The 24772-nt window shown below is 42.3% G+C and overlaps 1 long non-coding RNA gene across 1 annotated transcript in view; it reads left to right on the plus strand.

Annotated features, from left to right (window-relative positions):
* The window catches only part of LOC129099064 (uncharacterized), a 52187-nt gene extending 27895 nt beyond the window's left edge, over nucleotides 1-24292 (plus strand). Inside the window, exons 2-4 of the long non-coding RNA XR_008531618.1 lie at nucleotides 8466-8527; nucleotides 21387-21451; nucleotides 23496-24292. This is a non-coding gene — a long non-coding RNA (uncharacterized LOC129099064). The remainder of the gene's footprint in view (nucleotides 1-8465; nucleotides 8528-21386; nucleotides 21452-23495) is intronic.
* Nucleotides 24293-24772: the final 480 nt, after the last annotated feature.

A 24772-nucleotide genomic window follows, 5' to 3' on the forward strand; every position in this document is an offset into this window, starting at 1 on the left:
ACAGGAGCCATATCAAGCATCCTGGTAAAGACTTCCACTGACATCATGGCCTCTAAGTTCCACACCAGTTATAGTTTCACCTAGTTTCACATGGAAGCATGAACAATACCAGAAAAGTGTGCTTTGTAGCGACCTGAGGCCTGAGGCTCTGTCCACAGACCGTTTTGTTAATCCCATAGACTCTCACTTCACTTTTGCCCAGCAGCTGGGATGCAAGACGTGAGAACTTCTTGGGCATATTGAGGAGTATTTTTGCAGTGTTTATTTACGTGCAAACCTAATCTACACTGCACATTTTCTTAAGGCAACTTCATTGCAAACTTTCCCTCTGCTCCGATCGCCAACAGCTGTCTGCCAGTCTTTCCCGTTCTCGCTCGATCAACCACACACACTTGCTAAACACACACACACACAATCGTATGCAACACTCTTGATGGAAAAGTAGATCAGGAGGACAACTGGACTGACTTTTGCAACTCACCCAGGCGTGCAAATCTGGACTGGAACAATTTCCTAAGCCATAGCGAAATTCCAAGCTGATTCCAAACTGAAGCAGTTGTTGATCACTTGCGGCCCCAATACCATATACAATTTTTTGTGAATCACCAAAACCACGAGAGGTCCTTGAGCATACAGTTATAAATCAGTCCCAAAAAATATTAGGCTGATGGATCCAGTAGTATGCAAGATTAGCCATGGGCAGACACACACGCATGCACACACACATGCACGTACACACCAGCCAGACACATCATTTACGCCTGGCGGAGGCAATGAACACACGTTGTCTTAAATCAGTTGTGATTTGACTAACTACATGTAAATAAGTCCTCCTAAGGAATGTGTTTCATAACATTACCGTCGCTCTTCAATCTGACAACCGTGGTGCTGAATTGTAACCATAGACTATAGAAGTGGACCTAGTCATCCTGACCTCACACATTGGTTTGTGGACTTCTGTTATGAAGCCTTGTGTTTGGCAATCTAGCAGTCGTCATCTTGGATTATGGCTGTCGCCATTTTTACTTTTTGCAACCGGTGAATTAAAGTGACCATATTTGAACTGCAGAGGAGTGACGTAGAGACACAGTATACAGCTCTGCTAGCGACAGCGACCTGTCAATCAAAGTAAGCTCCCAAAAGCATATCCTGGTTTACGATCTATTTTACTCTAAATAGGACCATAATTTACGAAATGAACATCATGCTTTATTGAAGAAGACTTGAAACTAGTGATTGGGACCATAAAGTCATGTTTAGCATGTTTACTGAGGTAATAAATCAAGTGACAAGAAGGGTCGTTTTTGCAACCAGAGGAGTTGTCCCCTGCTGGTCAGTACAGAGGTGCAAGTTTTACGACACTTTCAAATTGACTTCCTTCTGAGGAACTTAAGGTTGCTGAAACCCAGGATGCAAGATTTATTTTGTTATGGAAGTGTTGGATGTCACAAGTAATACTGGAATTAGAATAACATCTCATTGTTAGAACAATGGAAACAAGTGTAATTTTTTTACAACTGTGTATCTCCTGTTTTTTTCCAGGAAGATTAGAGTTCATCATCTCATTCTCATTAACGTAGATTTTGATGATAGTATTTGGTAAACATAACGGTCTTGAGGAGCAGCTGCTGTGGTATCGAGTTCAAATTTCTCCTCGAAGTCTTTCTGCTCAATGCTTAAGCTTCCTAGAAGGGCTCAGCATTAGTTAGTTCCTAGTAGTGGAATTAAAGAGTTGGTTCATTCAGTATCCTTTCCTGTAGATATGACTATTGAGATGAAAACAGTGTGTCCACGTAGAGTTACGTATGTCCCAGAGGTGACTGTAGTCTACAGCAGAAACTTTATCTCAAACTGTTACTAACGAGCACAGATAAGTGTGGTATTCAGGGCATTTGACAACCCTATCGTATGCAATCAGAGTTGATATTGCTTTGCAGGCCAGACAGCTGACAAACTGAATTCCTCCAAACAACTGACTGTTAGTCACCTGGTGTGTATAAATACAGATTATAATTTAAATAAATAAATTGTATATACATGATTGTTATTTCCATGCCCTGTGGAATGAGGAAAAACTTTAAGTAATTACAAGACTAATCACATGTCAATAATTATGTTACCCTGAATGTAATAATATAATAATCACTCAGAACTTTTACTTACCTGCTTATTATTCCTAAATGTCATAATGACGTTGTCAATCTGTTATTGGGCAACAGCAACAACAAAAGAGTCTAAACTATCTAAACAATTAAAACCTCCAAAGAATTCAAACACTGAAAAGAACATCTGAGAGTCAACGTGGTTGGCTGCTGAAAATAGAGCATCATTTGTGAGAGAAAACAAACATAAAATATTCTTCCTGATAGCTGAGATGTCAAGAGGAAATGGAAATGGAAATAATGGAAATGAAGTCTGAGCAGAGTGGAACCGGACCTAGCCTGTTCAGGAGCCCTCTCACTCACAACAAGTGGTTTTGTTTGGCATCGTCCCTTTTGTTGACACTGCGAGGTTCTCATGCCTATTAGGTTGCTGTCGGTGAGTGGGCACCATGATGACATGCCCTGCACAATGCCACTGGCTGGGTGTCATTGTCCCACTGTCACCTGCTTGCTTGACTTGAATAGTTGCAGACCGATCGTAAGCGTCGTTTAGTTTCATTATAGCGTAACTGTATCAACGGATGACATACCTGAACTTTTAAGTCATTGTTTCACTGTGACATAACTAGCGTACCTGATACACTTTGGTTTTTTTTGCCTTGTAATGCTTAAGAGGAAGTCCTTTAGTTTTTCTGATGGCTCATCCCTGTGTGAGTGCACTGGCCCTTTTTCCGAAACAAAATTCCCCCCTGCCAATAATGAAGAGTGTTACAGGCTTTAACCGTGATCTGATGGTGTGAGGCAGCGTGGGAACTTTGGTGAACTTCCTGACCCCATGCACTACCGCAGCACATTGACCCTCATCACGTGACAAAGGAATGTTCCGCATCTTTTGTTTTAACATCCACGGCACTCATGGAGTTGAGAGCATTTTTGCATACTATAGAATGATCACCAGCTTGGCATTTTGCCTCCCCATTCTCCCCCAGTGTTATTCCCAAACAGGATTTGCAGGCAGCTCTCTCCTGCACCTTTTAAATCACTTCAAGCGCTACTGAAGCCTTTTTTCACCCAAAGCGGGCACCAATCTAATGGCATCATTTGGGCCTGCACACATCGAGAGAATCAACCCCTTTTTTTTTCTATGCTTAAGGTTTTGTGAACAGGGGAAAACAAAAGGCCGGCCCAATGAAGCGCATCTTTGCTAGTGGGCTGAATAGAGGGGCCCCTTTCATGGCTGTTTATGAGCACCCCTCTTCAAAAACACACATACAAATCACATCCAGTTCCCCCAATGGCTCCTCTGATACGAGGATGATAGCAGGCAGGGGAGGGGGCTGGAATCTTGTGGTGCCTCTCTCCCCTTTCATATGTTCAAATTGATGGATTTCCACGCAGTGTCACCCCCAGTTTTACTATCAGATCCATCAGTTTGTTTTTGTGTTCAATCCCATGTTACATAAGGGCAAGTTGAAAACATCATTAAATTGTTTCATATGAGAGATACTGGACAGAAGGCGTCCGTTATTAAACTGTCTGTTGCCTTTGGTGCTTCAAAATGTAAGATGCAACTTTGGGAAAAACTCATCTATCATGACACTGTGGAGCATTGTGATAATTGTGACTGTGTGCAAAAAGCATGTATTTTCATGATTAGGTAATTGGCTGCTATTTTAATAATTGATTGATTATTTTCAAGACAAAATAGCAAGTTAATTAATAGCTTTTCAAATATAAGCGTTTGCTGGTTTTCTTTATCTTATATCATACGAAATTAAATTGTGGGTCTTGGACCGTTGATTGGATGTAACAAGATTTGAAACACACCACCTTGATTTGTGACTGACATTTTCACAGTTTTCTCATGTGTTATGTTGCAACAATTAAGCAGTTATTCTAAAAAAAATGTATGGATAGAAAATAAATCAGCAGAATGAAAAAATCTGTAATTATTGCCCCGATCTGTTGATTCTTTTTTCCAATATAGAAAAAATGTCAGAAATCATAGTGAAAATACAGATCTCAATTTTCCTGAGCTCAGGGTGACGACATCTGATTAAATAAAAAGTTAATCATTTTACAATGATATCAAACAAAGCACCATCATTTAGATCCTGTAATACATAAATACTAAGTGTTACATGCTGTTTGATTTAATATAACGTTTTTATTTTAGTCTTAATTATTGCTAGCAGCACTAGCTTGGTGCACCAAAGTGTAGTTAAGTCCAAATGTAATTCTGTGGTTTAATATCATTTAATGAGGATCATAATGCAACAGCCACTCACAGAAAAGGAACTTAATCAATTTCTCCCTGAATTCTGTCCAACAATCTATACAAAATGAAATATATGAAGTACAATCAAAATATCGAAGATTATTTCCATTATGGTTCTTAGTGATTAATAGATATGCTTAAAAACTATGTATTGTCTCTGTGTTTGTTTGCACATGTTCATAATCAGAGGAGAGAGGGGGAAAAGAATAAATGCTCAAACTTGTGCATGCCTGCCTCATTCCGTGGGTCCGATATGAAGGCCAGAGAGCTGACAACTTTTGAATAATTGCAAGTCCTCCCCCCATGAAGTAGATCTTCTTGTAACTACCTTTTCCGCTCTGTGTCATATCTTGTTCAACAGGTAGGGTTTGATGGACAGGAGGAATGCAGGCTGAGGGATTTGTTTTGTAATGGCAGTCCATTCTTTTGGTGTTCTTAAACAAACAGAGCGGTGCTATGTCCTGTTTTTACGGGTTTCACACGTCACTGTTCAAACTCTCAAACAGGCTGGTCCCCAAGAGTACATGGAAGAGAGCAAACAGTGCTCTAATACTTCACCACTATGACCTTCTGCTAACTTGATACACACATAGACAAACACACACACACACACACACACACACACACACACGCACACACACACACACACGCACACACACACACACACGCACACACACACACACACCTTCCCCTAGTGCAGTCAGACCGTGCTGTGCAAAAGGTATTGTGAAATGTTCATTTTCATCACAGGTTTTTGTGGTTTAATAGTTGTGCAACTGAATGAGATAAAGCAACAAAGTCCAGCATAATGTTTACAAAGACCAAATCTGTGCTGTATGTGAATCCATCTGATGAAATCGAGATCATTTAGCTCAGTTTTGGCCTCAGTTCACAACTTTAACACTTTTTTTTCTTTTAATTGTATTTAATGAAGGACTTTCCATTGTCCACATTTCAGGAAATATACTTCTTTAATACGTGGGTCTTATTAATATTGGTAGTGGGTGCTATATTTCATGTTTAAGTAGCATACGAGTGTGCCGTCCTAATTGAGTGCTACTTTAATGTGTTTGGGTCCAATGCATGGAAAATAAAGTGGTTGGAATTCTGTGGGAAAGTTAGAAAGCTCATAAAATGATGAATTTCCAAGTGCTCCCTAAATCCCAACAAAATGTATCGAAACAGTGCAGTGTCTATTTTTATTAATGTCATGGAAAAAAACATAGAGGAAGCGTGTGCTCCCTGGTTGGTGCACACAACTGTGCGTCTCGGGCTGATTTAGTTTATGTAAGCATGTGTGAAGTAGTTAGGTGCGTATATGTCTGGACTTGTGTGTCACTGCAGTGTGCCTTTATAGTGCTGCCAAGCTCACTGCCATGTTGTCCTTTTACACAAACAGAAATGAACCAAACAACACCCACTGCTTCTATAGATCCCTCTGCACTCCTCTCTCTTTACTGTTCTTTTCCTTTCCGCTTGCTTTAAATCTGTCTCCGATATACGAGGCATTCCTTTGTGGTTGTGTAACATGATTTGAGGCGAACAGAGAGAGAGAGAGAGAGAGGGCGAATGAGGCAGAGAGAGAAAGAGAGAGGGAGAGGTTTGTCTTGCTGGGTTTCATGTCCTACTGTGCACTCATATTTCTCAGCCCGCCTCACAGTTGTGGGTAGCTGGCTTATCGTTGGCCTCCTCGGCTCTTTCCGTCGTGCGTGGCCTATGTTTAATCTCTCTTGTGTACAGAAAACCGCCCCTAATAAACCTGCACACGATTAAAGCAAACATCTTAATAAAGGCCTACCCCATTATCAACTCACACTGGGAAAATGAGTGGTTCGACCTCACCTCTGTAATCCTGCATATGTGGCTCAGGAATAACACAACCTGCTTAGAAATAACCATTAACCTGTGAGCTTGACTGATTTTCTCAGTTTACCAATCAACAGGTTTTTTTTATTGGCATTTTTACATGTAGTAATTGTTACTAATGAGTCTGCCGTATAATTTTCTGCTGTTTATGATAATACAGGCAGCAACAATAAGAGAGACGTGCAGGATGGAATGTATGGTGTAGCTCTAGAGGGTGCTGTTTACTGAGGAAATGTACTGTCTCTCCCTTCATCCCTGCTGCTCTCGCTAAATCTTATCCTTATTATTCTCTAGAAAACATTTAGAAACATCCTATTTTTGTGCAGCCTTTTAAATTATTGCTACAACAGTAGCAACTATTTTTCAAAATTGATGTGTCGGATCAGATTCAACTTTGAAGGGGAAGTGAGACAAATAAAGTTAAATATAATCAATAAAACAGTTTCTCAAAAGGAAAGATTTGTGGAGTGTGTGGTATTGTGCTGCAAGGCTTCTTCAACATGACATTAGGCCATTGTAATACTTGTGTGTGTGTGTGTGTGTGGGTGTCCTCCTCACCCGTTGTGTCCCACTCAACACGCGCACACATACACACAAACGCCCGCAGATGTTTACACAGGTTTCACACAGCTAACGAGGTTAGGTGATGAGCTGTCAGTCAGACCTCCAGCGATAGAACGGAGACGGGGAAGAATGTGTCCGTGGTCGATGGCTACACCTGCGCTGTCTGTGGTTTCCTGCGGCAGTATTGCAGGGTGTAATCCCTAACATCGCCTATGTTTATGCTTGTGTTTTAGTTACAGGCCTGATACTCGCATGCTTTGGAGCTTAGATGGGGCTTCTGCTTGACTTACTCGTCAGCCTGGCCCAGGGGCATCCTCCCCAGCCTGCCACACACACAGGCTCACCGGCATGTTGGAGTACAGTTAACAAACACAGTAGCTATTCGCATACATGCTTTATTCTCTTTCTGTGCATACAGTCAAGTTTGTATTCATTGAAAGTTAAGTTACTTTAGTTTTCAATTTCAAACAAGAGACTGCTCTGTTCAAAGGTTTTATGTAAAAGGTAATTCATGCCCAAACTCTGTTCTAAATTTAGAATGTGCAAAACCATATTATTCTGTTGATCTGGACTTGGATTGCCATAATACGATCATTTACGGGGAACATTAAATTGTGGTTGTTTCCTCGTGTGCTCAGAGTATTTGAGGAGGTCTTTTTTTGTTGTTTTATATGGTTTGTATTTCGTCATGAGTGACGCCGGCTGCACCACTGAGGTCATAAATGGGGAGGAGAAAGTTCTAGTGCCAGCGACTGAACTCACTTTTTATTTTAGTAAATATGCTAAATTTAGAGCTCAGCCGCAGCCAAAAGCTCGTCCCAAACTCCCTGAATGACACACCTTTCGAGAAATGACTCTCAACATCTGCTATTTTTATCACGGTCTTACTTTTTTCCCTTGTTTTTGTTCCTTTTTCTCTCTTTTTTTTTTTTTTTTTTTTTTTCCTGACAGACACGCTATAAATGATGCAGTCCTGTTTTTCATTTATACGATTTGTTGGGTGGAATATTATGGAGAGGATACTAATTCCCATTAAAGGAATGACATGCTTTAACAGTGTTTATGAACACCCTGTACTCTGACGTGAGAAACAGTGGAGAACCAGTAACAGGTCCTCTCTGCTAACACACCCTCCTTACACCGCTGCCCAGTGAATCGTCTGTTGTACTGGTGGCATTTCAACCCTTCAAAATAAAATGGCCAATGGGATATTGGGATTTTGTTTGCCATTCTCAGGAGCAAACTAAACCATGACAGTGCATGCAGTGACAGCTTATGCTGACTGAGAGAAAACCTTACACTACATAAAGTCTAGCCTATTATAAGAACCGTATTTAAGCGCTATGGTTCTTTTTCTGTATGATGTGATATTGATGAGGTCGCCCATCTTGTTATTTCTGTCCCTGACCCATTATTGTTAAGCGCCGCTCTGCTCCACTGTAAAGTGGTCAATGTTTTTGAACTTGGTCCTGTGGGTTGAGGCTTTGAAACCATTTTCCATTCATGCCTCATATTACATGCTCTAACACTGTTTAAGCTAAATGAACCCAGCTGGACAAATGGATTTAAGAGTTAAGCAGATATAGCAATGCAATACTATATGCTGTAGTTTTATGAAGTGACGTTTGTCCTCTTTTGATTTTTTTTTTTCACAGTGAAGGAATCCAAATACTTGAAATGAGATGTCGACCTTTAATTGCTTCCCAGGGAATTTCTGGTGAGTAGCCTATATTTTTCTAAAGACTGCAAATAGTATCAGCAGATGTTTACAGGAGAGAACTGAAACACCACAAGCACACTAAGTCCGTGGGTTTGACCATGTGTCCCTATTGGGCAGAATTAGTTGCCATAAGGTGATGTTGTGTTCTTATTTTCTCCAAGATTTGGAGAAAGCGGACGTATGCCAGAGACTTTTAGTCTAACAAATCTATTGGCACAACTAGGAGCCAAATATTAATTATTTAGCTTAACATGAAAAATATGGATATCATTTACTTGGTGATATTTGTGGTGATGTAATGAAGATATTTTTATCATCCTAAAAATGGCCTATTAACATCAAATATTTAATTACACAGCTTCATCAATGCACAGCCACCAGTACTGTTTTGTGACTGTGCTGCAGCCTGCCTCAATGTACTTCGCCCCTCTTCCCCATCCCATCAGCCCCCTTCCTCCCCACTGGTGCCCCCCCCCCTCCCTTACTCCCTCATTCTGCTGGTCCACCCTCTACCAACCAGTGTGTGCCTGTCAGCATGTCACCCCAGGGTGATGCCCCTCTCTCAGCCCCTCGGGGCCCTTTTGACTCTGCAGCACTCCGTGTTTGCCCAATCATTTGGGAGCCGGATACGGGGATGAATTGTTAACTACAGCAGGTCAGCCTGTGCCCCACAACCCCCGGCCTTCTCTGCTCCCCCACCCACCCACCACCACCCCCCAACCGGCTGTTGACTCATCTCCATGGCAATGGGGCAGGAATTTGTTTTCTCCCATGTGTCCGCTGCCAACTAGCTCCCCGCCACAACCGCCCCCTCTTCCATCTCTTCAAGTAGCCGCCTCTGAGCGTCCAATCAAAAGGCAGCTGGAGGAAGTCACATGGTCAGGAAGTGTTGAGGGTGCATCCCACTGAGAGAAGCGCTGCTGTCACTGCAGCTTTGCTTTGCTCTGCTGGGGAAAGAAGGCCTTAGGGGAAAGTGTGTGTAATTTGTTTAGTAGAAAAGTAAGTCACATGACACAAGACACATGATTTACAAACCAAAATGGACACAATGCGCTCAAGGAGGCTTACGTACAGACATGTGGTTTATGATCTGCTGCTTAGTATAAAATACATTTTTTATTAGCCTTTTAAATTCTCCTTTTGCAGCCATTGACATGGCCTTGGTTATAATAACTCAATTTCTGTTTAGTTTTGCAGTGCATTAATTAAAAGAACCCTAAACTGAGCGGGCATATCATATACATTATAGATGTGTATCAGTCTATTTCCACGCTTCACATAGCTCAGTACCTAAGGACAAAGAGACACAGATCTCCTGCATTTCTCATTGCTATGATTTTAGTACAAAACAATGCTCTCGAAGATGAAGTGTGGTCCTTTTCTCTTTACTCACACAGTTTTAATTAATTCCCATCATTGTCTCAACATCTCGACAAGCTCAAGTGTGTACATGTGTGTGTGTGTGTGTGTGTGTTTGTGTATTTGCCACCACACAAGTTATTAGCTTAGGGCAGGTGAGTGTTTGCCTACCCGTCTCCCTTTATGAAGTGAGTGTTTGCCCAAGGAATGCACCACGTCCGATTTGTCATTGACTCTTATTGTTCAGCTCATCCAACTGGTGCTTTGAGGTTAGGCTGTGCTGCGCCCTGGCAAGTGAGAAATATGTGCTTTTTTTTTTCTTGCTCAGTGTATTTGCACGTGTTCTTGGATGAACATTTGACTTGGTGGAAAAGTATTAAGGATGGTAAATGCATTTGGAATGAAAGTGAGATGTGTCCGGTCCTTTTTATCGAGCAAAAGGGGAAAGTGAATTGTTCATTGCAGTGAATTGTTTGTCGTCAAATTACACGATTCGTCACTCTTCAATTAGGCATTTTGCAAACTGAAGTGGGGAAAAAAGACAAACAGTATGACGTGATTGAGAGGAATTACTTCTAGCCGGGCTACATCCTGTAGATGTATATGAACCCAGATGAGCAAAGTTGGCTCCCTTGCTTTGTGGTAATGAGGAAGCCTCAGCAAACTAATCCCTCCCACTGCACTTGAGTGGTTAACAGAGTCATTACAAATGGCATGTGCAGCTTTTCATGCTTGTTTATTTCCAGAGGGTTTTAATCTTCAACATCTTATACAGCAACGTTTTTACTTGCTTTCGAGTCAATATTTGTTTCTGTGGGTATATCCTTAAAAAGGTCCATCTTAGTGCTTGTGTGAATATATTTAGTGTATTTGAATCTGTGTGCCTGTGTGTCTGTTTGTGTGGCTGTCGTCCTGTGCCACCATCTGGGTGGTCCTCACGGCTGGTTTGATGGTAATCCCCCTGTCCCATAAATCAGTGTCCGGGCTCGGGCCGGGAGCTGATGCTGTGTGACCACTGGAGCGAGGGGGCTTGAGGCACTAAGCCGAGACCCCAGCCGCTGCCCCGGCCCGGCCTGGCCACACGTCAGCTCTCCACACCACCTTTAGAATAACTCGTCATGCATGGCTGACTTTGGGGAAACTGCTTCAGCTCCAAGTTCACCAACAATATAAGCCACCATAGTAGAAACGGAGGGCACACTCATAAACCGTCGCACCAGAAGATAAAGTTTTATGACGTATAACCTGAGCAGTTTGTGAGCCTTTCACTCAATATCCAGGTTTTCAAAACTTGGTTATTAAGGCTAATTTTTATTTTGCAACTTTTAAGTATTATTTCATGTATTTACTGAAATACATTTGTTTGTTTTGACTGGTGGCTTCTGATAGCCTCCCAGAGAGCTGCTCTCAGTTCAAATGTTTTCTGACTGAAAGTGCTAAGATTAAAGCCATATCTTAGTCTTTGTAGGGCCAATACCTCTCTCTGAGAATGAAGAGGGAGGATGAAGGCCTGTTGGAGCTGTCTGGCTTGCATACAGCTCTCCACTGAGCTTTTATCTAGGGAGATTGGTTGCAGCTCTGGCCAGACCCGGCTTCCCGGGAGTGCACAGTCCTGAGACCTGTGGCATTAATAAAGATAATGCTGTTTGGAATAATAACAGTCAATTCCGCCCAATAGAGGAGAGAGACAACAGAGTGTAGTGGAATACAAAAGAAGCCAAGATGAAAGGCTGAAACGTAGGCCGGTGCACCTCTCTGGCTCTCTTGTGGGAACTGATGGAACCGTTATCAGCATGCTCGCACACAAACAGCACTGAGAGGGACCCTATGCCGATTTTGACCCTCGGGTGCCATGACGCAGAAATGCAATTTGTTCTTTTGTCTGCCAAGATCACAGAGGGAGAGCAGTGACTTGTCTTTCTTTTTATTCTTACTTATTTTTTTCCTCTTGCTCCCCTCCTTTTCATTCTCTCTGTTCCCCATTGCCTTGAGTGAGTGCAATTTAGTTTGATGAGCAGGTGGTCTTTTTTTGAATCTCACAGTGCCTTTGGCTCCCACCTCTGGCGTGTGGGGCTTTCAGTCGGAGTCAGTCATGTAGACCAGGATTAAAGGGGTGGAGGAGAAGGAGGAGGAAGTCCAGTAAGAGTCTTCTCGGTATTGGCAACCTCAGCGCCCCGCGGTCAGAACCATGCAGAGTGCAGATTGAAAGAGTTATTTTGTTGCTAAAGCCCCTCAGCCGCACCCCAGATGGCTTTTGTGCAGGCCAGGGACATGTTTGGGGACAGGGCTAAAGCAACAGAGTCCTTTAGGCTTGGTGAGTCTAGGGCTCAGCAGGTAAAGCACTGTGGGCCAGACGGACGGTGAAGACAAAACGTTGCGGTCTCGACACTTTTCCACCTTGAATCTGAACAGTGGAGCAGAACAAAATAGGTGGATTAGAGCAAAGGGCTCTAATCCACATAGCTCGCAGCACACACACACACACAACACACACACACACACACACACACACACAAAATCACATATACAGAGTGAGATAAAGGCCTCCGAACATTCACCCAAGTAGAGACTTATTGGAGCATCTCATCTGATGTCACATAAGACAAAAGAGCTGGTAGGGAAACATGCTGGGTCTGCATTTCCAGAAGAAGCCCTTTCACCTCTTGCACATTGTTTCCTAGTCGCAGAAAAACTGCACTGACCAAATTAAAAACTGCTTTCTCTGCTTTACCTTTGATCTCAGTTTCATCACACTCTACTCCCTTTACCCACCCTGTTACTACCTGAAGCAATTTATGGCCCATTACTTTATCGGTCCAACATTCCTCTGCAATAATCTCCATGGTGACGCCTTGACAAGTAATCAATATTTGTCAATAATGCTGAACAGGTGTGCTGCTCTGCTTTCTTTCTTTCTTGTGTTGCCTTGTGTCATAAAATCCATCCAGCTCTTGAGCGTGAAGACTTTACATGGACTCAAATATCAAATGCCATCTGTGATACAAAAAAGTATGGTCTGTTTCCCTGGTTTGTATCATAAAGTGGTAATATTTACAAGTTGTGTCACATTGGAACATAATCAGGCCAAGATATGAATCTAGGGCTACCAATTTAAATTGATTAATAATCTGTCTTAATTATTTTTATGATTAATCGTTAGTCTGTACAATGTAAGTAAAAAGGTGAACATTTGGAGGAGTGATTGGTTGGACTACTCTGTTTGCCATTGTGGGTTTGTCATGGAGGTTTCACAAGTGGCCGCTTCTACTCGCACTGATAAACAGCAGGGATTGGATCCAGATCCTGCTGGGTTCTAGCTGGAGCCCCAGGCCTTGCAACCACACAGACCAGGAATTTTAGTCGTTTGTTTATTATTGGCGATATTTGCCCGCTCCTAATCCCCGGCTGGATTAGACTTGATGTGTTCCTCATCCTACCTTTTTCCACCGTTGCAGTCCCTGGCATTTACATAAGGAGTTTTGTGTGTTTTGTTAATGTGTACATGGACAATAAGCACACACACACACATGCGCATGCAATGGCGTGCTTCTAGGCTAGTACGTCGATGCATGAATGTGTGTTTGGGTGTGTGTGCGCAATTTCACATGTGTTGTTGTAATCAAGGGAGTTTGACAGATATCCCCTCTAACTCCTTCCCATATAGTGTCAACAGGTTATCTCTGTTACTTGGGTAGATATCTTCCAAACAGTTTTTGGTTGTATTTGGACAAAGGAAACACATCAAAAGCACTATAGGAATTAATTAATCAAAGATGCTGCACGTCAGCTTTGCGTCATTGGAAATTGGAAATGGCTGATGTCATGAAGTGGTCAGAGTACTTACGTCTATGTCCTGTGTGCTGTGAGGCTATTGGCCCGGAGTCACCTGGATCAGAGAGGACACAGGGTTTACTGAGCAGACCTAACTTGTTCAGTGTGACCTTTTAAAGAGCTGATCCCTAACACTACATAAATCTGTTTCCAGTTTCAGAAACACGATTACGCACATGCACAATAACATGCCGTACTTTTTCACCGATTATGTTTTTGTGGTTGTGCAGATTTGCAGGACTTTCTCAAACACTTACTCTAGGCCCTGTCCAAAATCCCTTCTCCCCAATTCCTCCCACAAACACTATACAGAGAAGAAGATACACCAATGCAAGACTGACAAACATTTTTGGGACATAGAAACGTAATTATCTCTGTTTATGTGTGTGGGTGTTGAGGCCAAGAGGTTGAGGATGAAACTTCATAACTTTCTAGAATACTTGACTTAATCTTGTTTGGGTGAGAATTACATCCCACTGGATGGAGCAAAGTGTACTAGACATGAGTTGAGGCATAGACTCAAGTTTCAAGTCATTAAGGACACAACCAGTCACAACTCTACATAAGCAAATTGCAAGTTGAAAATGGAAAAAGCGAGATGTATCCTCTGGAAACTAAAAAATCTAATTTAGTAACATCAATATTCTTAATAGAGTCACATTGCTACGTGACTGAGAAAATGTAAGTCACAGATATCAACATGGACTGTATTAATGTGTAATATGACATTGACTATGTGTTTAGTTTTGTAACTTGTGTGCTTTTGATGCCACCAGCGCCAGCCGTGGTCGTAGGCATAATGTCTTAGTGTTGTCCGTCTGTAAGTGGGTACTTTCGTAAATATGTCCGACATCCATTCGTCCATCCAATCCACTCTGGTGAACGATATAGCTCATAAACTCACAGAGGGAATTTCTTCAAATTTGGCACAAACATCCACCTGAACTAAAAGGTGATCCGATTAGATTTTAGAGGCTGAAGATCAAGGTCACTGTGACCTCATGTTTGTCTCATTGCCATGATATCTCTGGAACATCTTGGGACATTTTTTTTTTTATTAGCACTCAAAGATGAACTGATTATAAATAGGTGTTTAAAGTTCACTGTGACTTCACAAAGCACATTTTTGGCCATAACTCAAGAATCCATATACTAATTATGACAATTTTACACATATTTTGTTTACACGAATAAAAGGATAAAATGAGCAGGATGACAAGTAGCAGCATTTTAATTTCCAACCCAGAGTGTTAGTTTGCATTGCGAAGAACAAGTAATATTCAGGAAAGGCCTTCAAAGTCCTTTTTGTGTGGGGTTTTTTTATCAGGTAAAAAATTGAGACTTAATAAATGCTTCAAGCCTCAATGCAAGTCTTTAGGCAGTCAGGTTTCGGAATAGTCAAGCCCATGTCAAGTTTGAACTTTTATGCCTTGGTTTCAAATTTTGAATTGAATCGAGCTCAGTAAACCCTCGAAGAGTGTCTACCCCTCCCTCTACATCCTTTGTTACCCTGCTCAGAAAGTGTTTTTTTCTCACTGCACATGGAAGCCGTCCAGCTGAAGCGGTCACAGTTGAGCTTCATGGGGTGCTGGTTAATTGGCAGTTTTTGGTAAGTGCAGTTATGCTCCACTATGCATATCTTCCTCAATGTCCCTTGCACTATTTGCCTTTTTAAAGTGTCCTTTAATTGGCTGCACAGTCACAGTCTCCTGCGTTAAATGTCCCCTGTGGCACCTGAATGTGGCCTATTTGACCCTGAGGCCCTGGGGTGAAAAGCCCATATTTTACAGCAAAAAAAAAAAAAAAAAAAAAACATTTACCAGATTTTATTCTACTTTTGTTTTCAGTCTAAACGTCATATTTTTCTCTACCTCTGTTAGTGTCTTTAATATGAGTTTTAAAGGTGTTCTCTTATTCATAGGGAAAAATCGGGCCTCTGAAAAGCAAAATCCGCTCTGTTTCAACACCTCCTCATAATCCTTACCTTGCCTGTGTTTGTGTGAGTGTCTGCCAGCCTCAGTCAGGCAGCTCTGTCAACATGGTAACATGTCGGCCTCCTCAGCTCCAAAGAAAGGCCTCATATTTGGGCTCTAGAGGACCCTGACTAGTCCATCTGATAGATCTGGCCACGGCTGCTCCCTACACACCAGCCACTTCCAACTGGGCTGCATCAGCAGTACTGAAAGACCTGAGAGTACTGTGATCCCACCATGGGGTATATGGCTGTGGCTCCTGCTGCACTACACTTTAATCCCCTTTCCTTTTAACCACAATGGGAAACATGTGCTTACTCTGTGTAGGGTACAGGCCCACCATGGGAGAGGCTGTTTACTTTCAACCTAAAACTAACATTTCACAGCTCCTGTGACCACTTCTGGTAACTACCTCTGCTGGGTTAAAAAAGGTGATAGAGGATAATTTTGTGACATTCTTATTAGTTTCATCGCAACTGTTGCTGCTGAATTAAAGTGTCTCCTAACTTCTCACCTTGTAAAATTCGACGCACAAAGTAGTTTTTTTTCAACAGCATGTTCACCAAGGGAGGTGGGTTGTGCTGTCAAATGTGTCTTATTAAAAAGCTGCTTGATGTTACTTTATTATCCTCTTAAATTTCCATTCCACAAGTGAGTTCTGGGTCAGTGTTTGACACTGATGATTGCACCTCTCTGCCTCTTGGTGAGAGAATTAAGCAAAAACTGGAAACGGTGCTTGTCAAAACTATACCCTAAACCAACATAATCCCCCGTGTAGGATTTTTCCAGATGTGGGAAAGTGCATTTTATCGCTTTACATTTTCAACACCCAGAACAGAAGTCTAACGTCGTGGTCCTCTTCACTTAAAGTTCTGTTTCAGATGGTTGGACAGTAGTTTGTGTGCAGGCGGGGAGCTACAACAGAGAGATGCTATGTTGTAAATGAGCAACTAGCAAACATATGCCAAGCCAGAGGACAGGAAATGCACTCCAGATGAAGATACTACAGCATGGTTTATTTTACCGGTGTGTGTGTGTGTTTGTTGTCAGGAATGTGTGCTGCAGTACTGACCATATGTCTCTCGAGTTGCATCACAGTATTTCCTTATCCGGTTGCTGTTTTTTTTAATCAATGATTTGATTGCTTGTTAAGCTCATCTAAATGTCAGAAATAATGGGTCAAATACTCATTGTTAACAGAGCACACATTTCGTCTGACTAGCAGTTCATAAGATAATCAATTTACAATTATTTAAAACCGAGAATTACTACAAATCTCATTTCAGTTAGGTTTTAAATCAATCTACAGAAACCCGCTTGTCTTGTAATTGCTGTGGTCACATGGCACGTCAGCTGTAAAGAGTCACAGGATTTAACGTAGAAGCTGCCAGTGTTGCATTCAACAGCTATGTTGTCATAAAATCCCACTCACAACATACAATGTGGACGTTCAATAAAGGATCAAACACATCTGACCATTTTTTGCGTTAAGAAGTTTTTCACTTTTCAAACCTGAGGTTGATCTTGAGGGCACCGAAAAGGATTTACACATAACAATGTAACTTCAACAAAAATGTTTAAATTGTAATTAATTATTCTGTCAAGCGTGCCTCAAGTCACTCTGCAAGTTATGTTTCTGCACTAAAATTAATGGAAAAATAATGGAATAACTGGAATGTTCCAAATCTAAAAATTTGGTGTACTCTGAAAAGGGGTTGCCAGCCATTTTATAGATGCATATTTGTATGTTTTGGCTAAAAAATGTAAAACCCCCAGTCCACTAACTGATTGTACACAATTGCTGTAGAAGTGACCCTACTGTACACCAGTTTACATTCAGTCCTCCTGGCTTGTGGCCCTGCGTGACTGAACCAGATCCTGACCTCCACAGGTGATCTGAGGGATGAGTGAGCTCTTCCTGTGAGTAACAGTAACTCCAGCCAGCTCTCCCTGCCGCCCTGTCCCAATCTGCCCTTTCCTGTCCTCTTATATCTGAGCATTTAGTGCAATCTAACCCAGGGCGCGGCCCCTCTGCTCGTCCATCCGCCTCGCTGCCGGTCTCCATCGCTGAACTTCTCCGATGTCACTGTGAAGAGGGAGAATCAACCCGCTTGAGCTGAACATGAGTTGGGCTGACTGACAGAGTCCTGACACCCCCATTGTAGGCCCACCTCTCTCAACTTCCTGCCACCCACAGCGTCCCACCCTCTGACCTCCATGGTACCAAGGGCATAAGAAGAACAGACAATGAGCTACAAAGCCGATCTGTTTAGGATGTCGCTGATTATGATGAACGCAGAGACAGCCGTGATTGATTTTCCAGACTTGATAGAGAAGTAATTTAAGCTTCCTTAAAAAGTTGCGAAGACAAATGAGATTTGGTTGTTTGTTGGGCCAGAGGGACATGCTGATGTAGTTGAAGGGCTTTCTGATTAGCAGAGTGGAGACTTAATGTAGATCCTGCAGGGACAGAGACTTGTACTTCCTCCAACTTTCTGGGTTTAATTAAGCCGACTGGTCCACCAGCAGCCAGCCAGCCAAACAGCCTCTTTTACACTGTGTTGCAAATCTGATCAGTGAAGCTAAAATGTGCAGAGACGTTAAAAGTAAAAGCAGCCGGTTTGCATGCTCAATATGTTTATCTCTCTTACTGTGCTTATTCAACCATTTACGTACTTATTTATTTGCCAACTCAATCACTCAATTGAATAATTACAAAAAACACAATACAATCACTGACCCAGGAAAATGTAACACTAATTTAAGCAGTTAAAACAAGTGTGATTTTGCTGCTTAACACATCAGTACTCCAGGTAACCTGGATAGGACTTGAATCATTTGCGAATAATCTATCATTTGCATTCCTGCCAAACACTCTATAAACATGTTTCCACATGTGCTCATTCCATAGCAGAGCGGCCAAACAGCAGTTGAGCGCTGCTGAAAGGAGGCTTATCACAGCCCTCTATGATTTTCCTTGACAAAAAAAAAAGTTTTGTTCTTCAAAGGAATCAGTGGTCTTAGCTACACTCGTTCTAGAATATAGTTAATATCTGCTTTACATTTACTGTACACTATAAATTTGTGCACATTTTGAGCCTGGCCCTGGCTGATACTCGAAGTTTGCGAACATTCACAAAGACGAGAGGGTTTGTACGACAGAATCTGATTAAGCTGTGTTTGTGTGAGTGCGTACATGTGTGTGAGTTGCACACACACATGAACCCCCAAGCTTTAAATGTGTGTGTCGACTTGCAGACCTCAGCTTGGAGATGTAATCTGATTTGCAGAAATTAACGGGTCGTTTCACATGACTGGTTTAAAGGACCACTGGCGCAAGGTTGTGCCATGTCCCTAACTGTGTGCGTGTGCGTGTGCGTGTGTGTGTGTGTGGATGTATGCATGTGTGCTTGCATATTTGTGAGTATACACCTCCAAGTATTTATTTGCTCTCACAAAGTGCACTGCAGAAATATGAGTGTTTGTTAGTGCAGCCTCCTAAACAGTAGAAATAAATAGGTGTTGAAGTTTGCTATGTGGTTGAACAAACCAGAATGCAGCATTTGTTCCGTTGTTCTTGATTTGAAATGAGCTTTATTTGGGAAAAAGGGTTTCATGAAAGTAAGGCCACTGCAAATTAACAGTCAATTGCACATCTGGAAAAAGACTGATGCAGGTTTTGTTTGTAACTTTCTGTATACACATCTTTTATAATCAGAGCTTTATTTCGAACTAATGGACCATCAGAAATTATATCAAATAATTGAAATCATCCTATAGCCTCAGCCCTCTCTAGTGGACTGCTGGGATTAAATCCCCTGAAAGCTTCGCCTCTGAATCATCCGTGTTTTCTTTTTAACATTGTTTGTTGATGTTTTTTTCGGGGTGGAGATTCTCTGCTGGACTTGATCCATCATGTGATTTTCATTGGAGAGTGGCCGTAGGAGACAACCACAGTAAAAGCAAGTGAGCGTGTGTTTGTGTGTCATCTGGCCTCATTAATAAATTCAGGTTGTTTTACATCTGGGGGTCATCAGTTGTGGTCATTATATGGGCTACACAAGTGGAAGAGAGGAGGCCCTAGGAGGTGACGTTTGCAGCTTATGTGTGTGCTTGTCGGTGTGTGTACAATCTTGTTGCATGCACAGAACATATGAGTTGTTGTGTATGATCTCCCAGAGTTCATCCCCGTCTTTCCGGAGAGATTCAAGTGTGTGAGCTTTGTGTTTGGTTGTGTGTTTTTCCCCTCCCATGTGTGGGGAGCTCATAAGCAAGACGATTCAGCGGGCAGGAAGCTCTGATCCCATCAGGCGTGTCAGCAGGGGCAGTTTTTCATAAGGTTGTAATCTCACCACACAAAGGGGTGTCCAATATTAGAGAGCGCCCCATACCCCTGAGCTAATCAAGACCTGACCAACCCCTTCTCCTGGCTCGCCAACCTCTCTAAACATTACCTCATCTGGAGGCTTAGCCTAGCCACATGCTGCTCGGGCCTGCTGGTCTACATGACAACTCACTTAGCTCAGTACGCTAGCTAGAAAAAAAACGGAAATATAAGAAGGGATATAAAAGAAATGGGACCAGCACAGCACACAACTACCTATGGTGCCTGGTGCCAGGGAAAGGTATTTTAAAAGGGAGAGGAAAGAAAGAATCATTTTGTTATGTCCTCCTCCAGAAACTTTGGGAAGCAATTTGCCGGTGTTCAGTTTCTCTCCCCGCCGTCCTGTTATTGCTGTTTTCCCCTCAACTCTTGGAGCCTTCGACCTGAAAGGAGGTTTTTTAAGTTCAGGCTTTGTGTCACTTGGAAACAGTGCATTTGTTGCCAAGGTAACAGGTCTGGGACGGTGAAACTCAGAAGTAGAGAGCACCTTTGTTCATGAATGGATGAGGAGGGACTGGAGCTGTCGTCGGTCCAGAGAGCACAGCTTCAGTCTTAAACATGTCGGTATGAAGAAACCCGTGATCAAGAAAGTTTCTGCGATGGAAAAGACACTTTGACTCCATCGCTTCTCCTGACCTGACAGCTTCTGCAGAGCTCCACTGAAACCTTAGATCACCCAAATCTGTTTTATGTAAATTTATGTCACTACTCCAGGTTTGTCTTTTTAAATGTTCTTTGGAGATATCGGAGAAGGTTTTGAGTCATGTGGTTATTATAAAGCCAGGTTTGGTTGACAAAGAGCCTAAAAGATAATGCGATAAGGAGGTAGTCAGGTCAATTGGGTGATAATAAAGTCTGAGTAACACGGTCTGCTTTTTTTGTTATGATGATGGTACCACGAACGTGTTTGGGCCAACAGCTGGTCCTAGACCATTGGTCCCCAGCCTCTTGACTTATGTCCCATTAAACTAAAGCCATGTGTATATGTGGCCCACCATCACTGCTTTCACATGCATTTTCTTCTCATTCTCCTATCCTGTGAATCATCTCATGATTCCTTAAAATTGAAATTGAGACTCAAAGCTTGGAAACCGCTGCACTGTAACCTCATCTTACCTGTGAATTCAGAGGAAGGAGCTGATTGCTCTCATCGTACCATTGAAAAATAAATATTTGTCAAGAGTATTGATGCAAGTTCGGGCAGAGCAATTACATCTGGTTCCTCTGTTTTTTTTTGCTCGACGTCTGTTTACTCTTGAATGAGCTCTTCTCTGAATCATTTCATTTCCCCATCCTTTATCTTTTTCAGATGATCTCAGGTGAGCGCCGAGAAGAGGCTGAGTAATGGAAACATGATCTCAGGAGATTCAACCGGTAAGGATGGCTCTGTGTTATTTCTTTGTTTGATCTTCATTCAAGTGGCATATGTAATCACACACAGTGCAGCCTTATTATGAACTGTCAGTTGCTATAAACAACCAGAGGATGGTACACACACTGATCAAACAAAGGTAGCAGTAGTTCACATATATGTGAGACATGATCAGGGGGGTGGCACTGGCTTTACGCCTGTGTTCTTGCTTTTTTTGATTGTGTAACTCAAGTCATGACAGCACGGTAAAGAATGCAGTGGCACAGAGATATCACTTCAAACACGGCGTCTCTCAGGAGCCTCAGATCCTTTCAGTGGACATGAATGAAGATATGCTTTGATGGCCCACCACTGAGTCGGTGCCCTTCAAAGAAACCTGTTGATGGGCTTGCGCGGGGCAGCCAGCAGGCTGAATGCGTGGTACTGTATACGTGTGCCTCTCAGGGAAGCCGTGGGTGTTCTCAATGGAGGTCAAACCTGCTTGACCCCAACATGAGTAGTCCTTTTCTATAGATTTTAGGGCTTGCGTTATCCTCCAGTTTCTCTGGGTAAATGAAGGGGAACTGAGTGTGTGTGTGTGTGTGTGTGTGTGTGTGTGTGTGTGTGTGTGTGTGTGTGTGTGTGTGTGTGTGTGTGTGTGTGTGTGAGAGAGACTGGCAGGGTGCCAGCAGACAGGTACAGTAGATGTGCTGATGAGGGAGGGTGATAGGGGCCGGCCTCAGTCGCAGGCCCCGGGCACAGACCGGCGTACACGGGCAGGCCGAGACTCAAAGGCAGGTTGGGACCCAGTTCTGTGTGCTGATGCTGCTCTACTGGCTCTGCTCCAAGGTGAGGCATATGAGAGAAACGTGGGAAGGGAAAACCCTGAACAGAGGAGGGCAAAGGGAGCGATAGAGAAGAAATCAGGTGAAAGGATGATTGTTGAGCGGTGGAGCTGAAAAAGCAGAAAATCAAAGATAAGGGGGAAAATAACAGAGAGTGTTAACAAAAAGTAATAGAGTGGTTGTGGCTTAGGTTGGGGCGAGCAAGCTAGAGAGAGATGATGATGTGTGAAGGGGGTGGAGGAGGAGGAGGTGAGGTGAAGAAAGAGCTACGCAAGTGAGGCCGCATCCTGTACGCCGGTGGAACGTGACTCCTCGCAGGTAAACCGGCTCCGAGGTGCAGACAGGCAGAAAGAAGACGAGAAACACTGATGGATGTCTACTTATCATCTGACACGTTGTTCCTTCCCCGGGCGAAGCGGGACAGGCCGGTCCCGCCACTTTGGCTGAGTGGATGTGTGTGGGTGTGGGTGTGGGTGTGGGGGCAGATGACGTAATGTCGTTTCCTTGGGTGGTTGTATGCACAAGCACGGGTAAAGCAGGCAACAGGTTTGTCAAGAGGCCACCTACCTGCATTACCTCACCTTCTGGTTGTTCTGACGTGGTTGTGCAAAAAGCAGATGTTTTACACTGATCAACAGCTCTCTCGTTAGATAACAACACATTCATCCCACTGTTTTTCCCAGATATCCCACAAGTATTCTAGATACAAGTGCCATTGAAATAAGACATTCATTTTTAAATCAGTACTTTCTTTTGGCCTGAAGCGATATTCGGTTTGACATCTTAATTCTGGTTTTCAAGTTCCAACTTGAGAATAATCTGTGTTTGTGTCTTCTCTGCTGGAAGCGAAAACACTTTTGCCACCACTTATAATGTGATAATTTCAGCTGTGGATGTGGCTCTTCATCTGCATCTTCTTTATGCCAGTTTGAATCCTCAAGCCCTCTTTTGTGTGGAAAGTTTGTGAAAGCAGCCAAACCTGCTTTAGGCATCAGTGGAGAAGAACTTTGTGTTGATCAATTTTTGGTGTTTTATGATTCTCTGGTTGTTTTAAGTAACAGTTCAGTTAAAATTGACATTTATCATTTAAAAAGCAATATTGCCAGAAAAGATCAAAACCTCTAATTTTCTTTAGTATGGCCATGGGAAACATGTGTCAATGTTTAAGCTTCAAGTGTTCTTTGGCCTCATTCAATCATTAGTTTCTGTATTTTGTTTCTAGGATCATACTAAATCCTGGTTTGGACTGTGGACCAGCATCCCCTGCAGCAGATGTTTGCTCCTGGCATGGCTGCGAACAGCGTGAGCTCCTTCGCTGACAATCCGGCTCTCAGGATCCAGCGCCAGCAGCATGGACTTGGAGAAGCTGTGACATAAACTCAGCAGGACAGTGGAGTGTATTCTGGTGCTCTGATATTATGGAACAGATCAGTCAACCCTGTCTGGAGAGGCGCTCAATAGGAAAGTCAACTCAATGAGTGTACGATTACCGTGGTTACCACAATGGATCTACACATTGTTTGACTCTTTCTAAATTGAACCTGGATTAATATTTCCCCGTATATACATCTGCTTTTGATATTCAGTGTTTATTCACGCTGTTGCTCTTTCACTGCAGTTGTGACATATACTGTGTTATTATGGATACAGTATCAACAAATGCTGGAACAGTAAATGGAAAATAATCAGATGTTATTTTCATTTTTAGGTTTATTCTTTTTACAGACTGAAGGCAGCACTTACACCAATGCAATCATATACAAAGTGTATTTTGTGAGGAGCACAACAAATGTTTTTCTATTTTGTACAGTTAATTAATATATATAAGATCGAGAATTCTTCATTTGATGTCTTATAATTGCGATCACAAAGAAGCCATTGTAATCAAGGTGTTTATGAATACAACTATTGACGCCACAACTCCCATTGGCAGCCTTCTTTATTTTTGGTTAATAATCTTGTCAAGCTGTTTCTTCTAATAATGATTTATAGCACCATCATTTTTGTTGTGTCTGGGAAACCATGTAACAGAAATAAAAACAAAAGGTGTATTCAAGTTGCCGTCAGTTTGTTTTGTCACAGCTGCAGATCTAAGAGATTTATAGCCGAATAGACGCGTTCATTGTCATTACGTTTATGTGTACGTTTTATTAATAATAGTTCTGGCTTCATTACCAGTTGGGCCAGTCTGCTACTAGGAAGTTTCTCAGTAGCTGTATCACTCTATCTATTTTTCTCTATTGCTCAGGAAATGAGAAGCAGAGTGAAAGTGAAGTACATAGTGAAAATGGAAAAATGTGACATTTAAATGTTGATGTGCTGAATTGAAAATGACAAGGTTTTACTTCACTAATACCAGCATGAATAATAGGTCAATTTTGAAATAGTATAACAATTTATTGTACTAAAAGATCATTTCGTTTTATCGCAAGGGATGACCTCATGGAAAATGAGTTTGCTGCTGAGTCTACTTTCTGTAAACCTTGTATGTATGATGTT

The sequence above is a fragment of the Anoplopoma fimbria genome, chromosome 11, assembly GCF_027596085.1.
Source record: "Anoplopoma fimbria isolate UVic2021 breed Golden Eagle Sablefish chromosome 11, Afim_UVic_2022, whole genome shotgun sequence".
Lineage (NCBI taxonomy): Eukaryota > Metazoa > Chordata > Actinopteri > Perciformes > Anoplopomatidae > Anoplopoma > Anoplopoma fimbria.